Here is an 8,584-nt window from a genome sequence, read left to right on the forward strand (position 1 = left end):
CTTGTTGTCAGAGTCCCATCTTTGATTATAGAGCATGGAAATGTAGAAAATCACTTCCCCAGTCTCCCTTATAGCTAGAGTGTAGTGATATGGCCTTGTTGAAGTGAAGAGATGTAAGGAGAATTTTGCTGGAGTGTTCTAAGAAAGAGTTTCCTCGCTAATAAAAGAGATAATTGGGCTGCCTGGATGCAGAGCAGGAGGCTGAGAGAGAGATCCTATCCACTTCCATCTGTTGCACAGGCCCCACTGTAGCTGTTGCACTATGCATGATCAGGAGAATCTGGTATACACCAGGAATCTGGCCAAGGAGGCTGAATGATAGGATGGAATTAATGAAGAAAGTAGCAGGGATAGATGTGGAGCTGACAGTTGAAGAAATAAATTTTCTATCTGTTGTATATAAAATTGTGATTGAAGCTAGAAGAGCCTCCTGGAGAATAATCAGCAGCATTAAACAGAAAGAAGAAACTAAGAAGGAGTAAACAAACTAAAAATCATCTAGGAATATTGGCAAATGGTCTAGATTGAGGTAAGGTTAATCTGTTGTTACAGTTTGGATATACCAGACAAACACCTCATTCTAGCAGCTAACACTGGCGAGTCCAAGGTTTTCTATTATAAAATGAAAGGGAACTATCACAGGTATCTGGCTGAATTTGCCACAGGAAGGAGGCTGCAAAGAACAGCCTAGTAGCTTTAAAGCTGCTAATGATATTGCAATGACAGAACTTCCACCAACGCATCCCATTTACTTAGGGCTTGCTCTCAATTTTACTGTATTTTACTATGAAATTATTTTATTTTTATACAAATTTTAAAGATTACTTTCCATTTACAGTCATTACAAAATGTTGGCTCTATTCACCGTGTTGTATAATACATCCTTTGCCTATCTTACACTCAATAGTTTGTATCTCCCACTCCCCCAACCCCCTCCACTGGTAACCACTGGTTTGTTCTCTATATCTGTGAATATGCTTCTTTTTTCCTACTATGAAATTCGTAATTTCCCTGAGCATGCCTGCAGGTTGGCAAAATCAACTCTCGATGCAACTGCAGAGCTGGATATGCTGAGTGAAGAAAGCTATAAGGACTCTACACATCATGCAGTTGTTATGTGATAATCTGACACTATTGAATTCAGACATGCAGGGTGATGGTGAAGAGAAGAATAAAGAATTTTTGCAGGATGTGGAAGATGAAAATCAGTGAGACCTAAAAGCCAACAAGAAAAACCATCCCTAGCCACCCTATTCTTTCCCATCCCACCACGTAGGAAATTCCTCATGGTCAGTGAGAACCACCAAATCTGACTTCTACATTTGGTTTCAGAATTTAGGTTCTGCCCTGTTTGTTATTTTTTTAAAAAAAAAACAGTTTTCAAATGTTCTTAAAGGCAAGAGTGAATTTCTGTGCATTTTACTGGTTCCAGTTTTTCGGTTCTTTAAGACACTAATAGGACTACATACAGGCTTTTTCAGCACTACTGTATCATCTCCTGCCAGATGTGGCAGGATCACCATTAGAAATGGAAATTACATTCAAAAGCAATTAGACTTCTAGGTGATGCAAACATCTAAGAGAGAGGTTAATCACATTCTAGAGGCATAAGTGGTATCATTTTTCCTTTTTCTGGTTGTTTAAATTGAATTTTATACTGATGTTTAGAACTAATTGGGTGTTAGCTTGAGGTGGTTAAAGGTCTTTGGAGAGTTTGTTGTAATGGTCTTACTGTAAAAAAGTGCTTCAAACTCTGCTGAAATGTTGCTGAAAAGCATGATGCTGGTGACAGTCCAACGATCTGTGGCTGCTCATTGCCTGCTTTTACTCTCCCTCTGAAGCAGGTTAGCATCGAAGGTGGTATGGAAAAGGCTGCATGCCTGTTATATTCTTTGTTTCTTCTTCTTCCCTCTTCCCCTGGGGAAATAAGTTCCTCAGCCATTCAATCGCTTAACTTCTTTTGTTCAGTTTGTGTGCCTTGAAGTTAATTTGTACTACTGGATGTCTGACTGGATCCACAGATACAAAAAATCTGTATTGTTCTTACTGAAACACAGCATGGAATTAATATTAAACTTAAATGAAGCAAAACTTAATTTAAAATGTCAAATATTATTGCACCACGATCCTCTGTATTTCTAAAATAAAATCTCTAGTCAAATAAATAAGACAAATGAGGAGACAGTATCTACTCTCTATTCCTGCTTTTGGGTGTGGTTGTATGAGGACACGATGAGGGATGATGCAATAGCTAAGTGACCATGAGAGAACAAAACTGAAGACAAAAGTCTCACTGCTGCGGATGGTCATGTGAAAGGATACAAAGGGCCCATATCCTTGTGGATATCATTAAGCCACTGTACCAACTGGGAAACAGCCTCTTTCAGATTTCTTGCAATGTAAGTAAAATAAAAACAAAAACAAATGAAAAACCAACAAGAATTGAAACACCTATTTTTAAACCACTTTAAACTATATATTCCTTGTAGCCAAAAATATCTTAATGCTACAGCAAGTAACCTTATATCTGGGTAGGTATAATATTCCTTCTCCATCTCAAAAGTTATATAATGAGGAATATCTGGATTTTTTTGCCATTATAAATTTTTTTTGACAGTGAAGCCTTTTGCTTTGCAGACTCAGGACTTCTGTCATTTTTGGAAGATTTTCTTCTTTTAGACTTGTGAATATTTTTGTTGTTATTGCTATATATGTTTTCTTTCATCAGTCATATCAATTATCTAGAGTCTTGAATCCCCATTTTATGAATATCCTTTTTTTTCTTAATGGGTTTTCTTCTTTGTCCCATAATGCATTATCTGTTATGTATTTGCTCCTGTCTTCCATTCTAGTAGCTTAGTTTTTACTAGTAAAAAAAAAATAGGCAATTTTCTACTTTAATTGCATTTTAACATTACTATTATATTTCCTCAATTTGTTTCCCTGGACAACATAATACTGTCAGTTGTCCATTCAGTTTGAAAAATGGAGTTTTTTTCACACTTTCTTCTGCTTATATCCTAACAAATTATATTGGCCTCTCTGTAGTTGATTCTTAGTATATTCTTTTAATTTCATTCAAAATGTTTTATATCTGGATGATATTCCTCAGAGTTGTGTTATGCGATTGAGATATTGTCTTAATTTCAATGATACTTTAATCTTTCTTACCCTTTTTAAGCTCCCTTTGGGAAGGAGAGATATTATGAACCTGAACTTAAAATCAATTTCTTCCTTGAAATGTACCCTACTCTCTACTTTGGTTATTTTACAGTCATAATTAGTCTTTTGTCCATAAACAAAGTGAAGTTTTCTTGGCTACCACCTTAGAATCTTTGAATCTTACTTTTATAAACCATCTTTACTTTAGTTTACACTAAGTAGTTCTAAGAAGGAGAACTAAAGGTGTAAAATATAACAGAATATGAATTATTTAGTCTCAATATATTTTTCTTGTGAAACTTTCCTAATTTTTACATGATTTTGAAATTGATATTTTTACAATTTCACATGAGAGTAGGAGCTTATATTCTTGTCCATGTATACATTGTGTCTTTGTTTACATCATTTAATGGTTTATGGGGTGATGTTTAGTAAACCAATATAATGGAAACATAACTAAAAAATATGTTTCCACACAGTTACCTTGTAAGACCATACACATACTCTAGCATTATTGACATTGCTGCAAATCTGGGTGGATTTTAATTTTGGGAGCTGCTGTCAGAGCCAGTTGATGTATCACACAAGAAAATAACTTTCATTATCTTATAATTACACTTCAATTCAGATCTTAAAGAGTAATATGAGATTTGTTTTCTAACCTCTTTTTCTAGACTTGATTTTTGAATGCAATTTACACCTTTATGTTTTGTGTTCCTACTTGTGCTAGCATTTTCTCCTGTGCCATCTAGGGCAGTGTTTTTAAGATAAGTTCTTTAATCATAAGAACAAACAATGCCATGTATTATGCTATGGATATTAATGTAAATCACAAATATAAATTTTTAACATTAAATTTTATTTCTGCATTAATGGTGTCTTACATAGCATCATAAGTATGTTCCTTACATAGTTAGAGAGTAGTGTGCTTTTTATTTCCAGCTGAAAAATACCAAAGAGGGTTTGCATCAAGGGAGAAATTTTCACGTTAGTGTCACATATTGTAGGATTTTATGTTTTGTTTGAATTATACTTGGAGGTCCAAGCCAACAAGCCAAAATACTGAGTTTCTCACTGTGGTTACTTTCAACTTTTCTTCCTTCCTTTCTTCCTCCTTTCCTCCCTCCTTCTCTATCTCTCCCTCCCTCCCTCCCTTCCTATTTCCCTTCCTTCCTTTCTTGTTACTTTCTTTAAGATATCAGTACATTCATTGTAGATATTTCTTAAAAATATCAGCTGGTCATAAATTAATCTTCTGTTTAGAAGATGTGAAGAAAAAAAACATGTACACTTTTGGATTGCAAGAGTGATAGGGCATAGTAGAAAATTTGTGTACATATTGTGATTAAGAATAGGAAGATAGGGCTTCCCTGGTGGTGCAGTGGTTGGGAGTCCGCCTGCCGATGCAGGGGACGCGGGTTGTGCCCCGGTCCGGGAAGATCCCACATGCCATGGAGTGGCTGGGCCCGTGAGCCATGGCCGCTGAGCCTGCGCGTCCGGAGCCTGTGCTCCGCAACGGGAGAGGCCACAACAGTGAAAGGCCCGCGTACCGGAAAAAAAAAAAAAAAGAATAGGAAGATAACTATTAAGGTGACTGTGATAACCCAGTTAGGTTCGACTTCAAAGCTAATGGTGGAAGCATAGGTAATCAAGTAAAATGGGGATGATTTGCTGACAAAACCATAAGACTAATTCCTGAGAGGGACAATCAATAGTTTAAATTAGAACATTCAATCAAATGTGGTTAAGCTGTGCTTGAACTTGGCTGTCAGTGGAGTCCTAGGGAATCAGATCTGGTGTGTAAGGTTATAGAAACAAGAGGCTTCAGAAAGTGGTGATTGACAATTTCAGATTTATTGTAGTAAGATATGTCTGTAGGTGGTATATTCAATTTTGAGTAAGAACCTTGAAGATGGAGGAAATATAGAGAAAGGTAATTAGCAACATGTAGAAAGTTTTTCAAGGCCCCAAACATGCTCTATTATCTAGTATTTAGGGTCCAAACAAGGCTTCACTTCCAATGAACAAATGAATAATCAGAAACCAAGACTTGTTCAGTAGCACAAATTGGACACATATGGTTTAAAAGGAAAGTTTAGGGATATTAGATATTTGACTTAAAGCAGCAGGACTAATTCAAAATCTCACTCAGTGATAGAGATATTTCTCCTTATGTACAGTTTGCCTTGGTCAGGGTTGATTCCAGATCCTGCAGGATGAAGATATAAGTGCCTATAAATGAGCAATACTAAGAGAGGATTATAAGATATGTGAGTTCCTGGAGATTAAGAACCCTATGGTTTTTTACCCTGTATATCTTACAATTTTATCACAGCCATTAGTAGGTGGCTATTGAATTGAAAACTATCTGGCTTCACACAGAGCATTACTTGATGAGTTTTAATTAAATAATATTTTCTACATAATACATTTTTACAAGGTTGACTAGAGGCCAAATTGTAGAGGAAGTAAAGTTCTTATTGAAAGCATTTTCATACTGAGATAGCCTACCTATCTCTGGATGCCTGGGGACTCTCAAGGCAGATCCCCTCTTTGAAATGGAGGCAAATTGAGTTTTTTCTTTTTTTATTTTCTTTTTTAACATCTTTATTGGAGTATAATTGCTTTACAATGGTGTGTTAGTTTCTGCTTCATAACAAAGTGAATCAATTATACATATACATATGTTCCCATATCTCTTCCCTCTTGCATCTCCCTCCCTCCTACCCTCCTATTCCACCCCTCTAGGTGGTCACAAAGCACCGAGCTGATCTCCCTGTGCTATGCGGCTGCTTCCCACTAGCAATCTATTTTACATTTGATAGTGTATATACGTCCATGCCATTCTCTCACTTTGTCACAGCTTACCCTTCCCCCTCCCCATTTCCTCAAGTCCATTCTCTAGTAGGTCTGCATCTTTATTTCCATCTTACCCCTAGGTTCTTCATGACAGTTTTTTTCTTAGGTTCCATATATATGTGTTAGCATATGGTATTTGTTTTCCTCTTTCTGACTTACTTCACTCTGTATGACAGACTCTAGGTCCATCCACCTCACTACAAATATCTCAATTTCATTTCTTTTTATGGCTGAGTAATATTCTATTGTATATATGTGCCATATCTTCTTTATCCATTCATCTGTTGATGGACACTTAGGTTGCTTCCATGTCCTGGCTATGGTAAATAGAGCTGCAGTGAACATTTAGGTACATGACTCTTTTTGAATTATGGTTTTCTCGGGGTGTATGCCCAGTAGTGGGATTTCTGGGTCATATGGTAGTTCTATTTGTAGTCTTTTAAGGAACCTCCACACTGTTCTCCACAGTGGCTGTACCAATTCACATTCCTACCAGCAGTGCAAGAGTGTTCCCTTTTCTCCACACCCTCTCCAGCATTTATTGTTTCTAGATTTTTTGATGATGGCCATTCTGACTGGTGTGAGATGATATCTTATTGTAGTTTTGATTTGCATTTCTCTAATGATTAATGATGTTGAGCATTCTTTCATGTGTTTGTTGGCAGTCTGTATATCTTCTTTGGAGAAATGTCTATTTAGGTCTTCTGCCCATTTTTTGATTGGGTTGTTTGGTTTTTTTGTTATTGAGCTGCTTATAAATTTTGGAGATTAATCCTTTGTCAGTTGCTTCATTTGCAAATATTTTCTCCCATTCTGAGGGTTGTCTTTTGGTTTTGTTTATGGTTACCTTTGCTGTGCAAAAGCTTTGAAGTTTCATTAGGTCCCATTTATTTTTGTTTTTATTTCCATTTCTCTAGGAGGTGGGTCAAAAAGGATCTTGCTGTGATTTATGTCAAGGAGTGTTCCGCCTATGTTTTCCTCTAAGAGTTTGATAGTTTCTGGCCTTACATTTAGGTCTTTAATCCATTTTGAGCTTACTTTTTGTACGGTATTAGGGAGTGATCTAATCTCAAACTTTTACATGTACCTGTCCAGTTTTCCCAGCACCATTTATTGAAAAGGAAATCAAAAAATACCTAGAAACAAATGATAATGGAGACACGACAAACCAAAACCTATGGGATGCAGCAAAAGCAGGTCTAAGAGGGATGTTTATAGCAATACAATCCTACCTTAAGAAACAGGAAACATCTCGAATAAACAACCTAACCTTGCACCTAAAGCAATTAGAGAAAGAAGAACAAAAAAACCCCAAAGGTAGCAGAAAGAAAGAAATCATAAAAATCAGATCAGAAATAAATGAAAAAGAAATGAAGGAAAAGTATCTCATATACATTTATTTGACAGCATGAGGATAGTGAAAAATGGTAATGGAAAAGAGTAACAAAAGGCACCACCTCTAGTCTCACTCCAAGAAAACTTTATTTCACAGTCGTAAGGAGTGGTAAAGGGATGTGTTTCTTCTTTCTTATGCAGGGGATGTATTTTTTTCCCCTAAAAATGATACTTTCTTGCAGCCAGGAAACCTTCAGGGGTTCTTTGAAAAGGAGTATAAAGGGCAATTCTGAGAGCATCTGATGTTATCTTTTTTGCTAATGTAAAGGAGAAATTCAACCTCACTGCTATTGCTAATATCATAGGTATACAGAAAACTTCCGTTATAAAGAACCCAGTATTCCATGCATCATTACCCTGTAGATCAAATGCAGTCCACAACTGCACATCTAGTTATCTAGTTGTGTTCTCTCCCTCCCTCCCTCTTTCTCTCTCTCACCCACCCCATCTCTCTCCACCATATGGAAAATCTTTAGTGTAACTGCAATCCTTTTCTGCAGATGCAGGCATTTTAACAGGCTTGACTTCATATTTCATTTATTTAGCTGAGAAGTATTCTATCAGTTCATTTTGTATTCTTATCATATGTTTGTAACATAACTAAGCTTCATTAAAACAATTCACTTAGAACAGACTATTTTTTTCTAATTTTTTGGAATGGATTTTAAACTCTATGGCCCCTCATCTGAAGTTAATGGGTACTACTGTGGTAGTTCAGTGTTAGGCATATCACCTTGAAAATTATTTCTTTTTTTCATCTCTAAAACAATGGCAGCAAGTCTAATGAAGCTTTCTGCTTGATAACTTCATCCTGCAAAAATGAAAATTATTCATCGAGGGGCCATTTATTCCCTTGTTATATGTACAAAACAAAATTCTGGCTCTCTTAAAACATGGGAGCTGTCATAGACTTAGGGTAAATTTATGAGAGTGTTCTGGTTAAAAAGTGACACTTGGAAGGCAAATACAACATTTTAATAAGCTTAGGAAAGATGCCAGGGATTTAGTCTGTTTTGAAAAACATTGCGTATGCCAATTCCAAAGGATGCCAGGCATATTTTCTCTTCAACAACCCTGGAACCGCAATATAAGTACAGTACTTTGAAATGTGTTTGTTTGCAGGATTATGGAAAGCACAGATAGAATTCAATTGCTAAAACCTGTTTTT

At 36.3% G+C, this 8,584-nt stretch overlaps 1 pseudogene across 1 annotated transcript; it reads left to right on the plus strand.

Moving 5' to 3' along the window:
• Window positions 1-323: 323 nt before the first annotated feature.
• LOC309978041 (14-3-3 protein epsilon-like) lies at window positions 324-1,212 on the plus strand (annotated as a pseudogene). The gene is made up of 2 exons: window positions 324-776; window positions 984-1,212. The product of its transcript is annotated as a 14-3-3 protein epsilon-like (transcript).
• The last annotated feature ends 7,372 nt before the right edge of the window (window positions 1,213-8,584 follow it).

This window comes from Leucopleurus acutus (genome assembly GCF_964270905.1).
Source record: "Leucopleurus acutus genome assembly, chromosome: X".
NCBI lineage: Eukaryota > Metazoa > Chordata > Mammalia > Artiodactyla > Delphinidae > Leucopleurus > Leucopleurus acutus.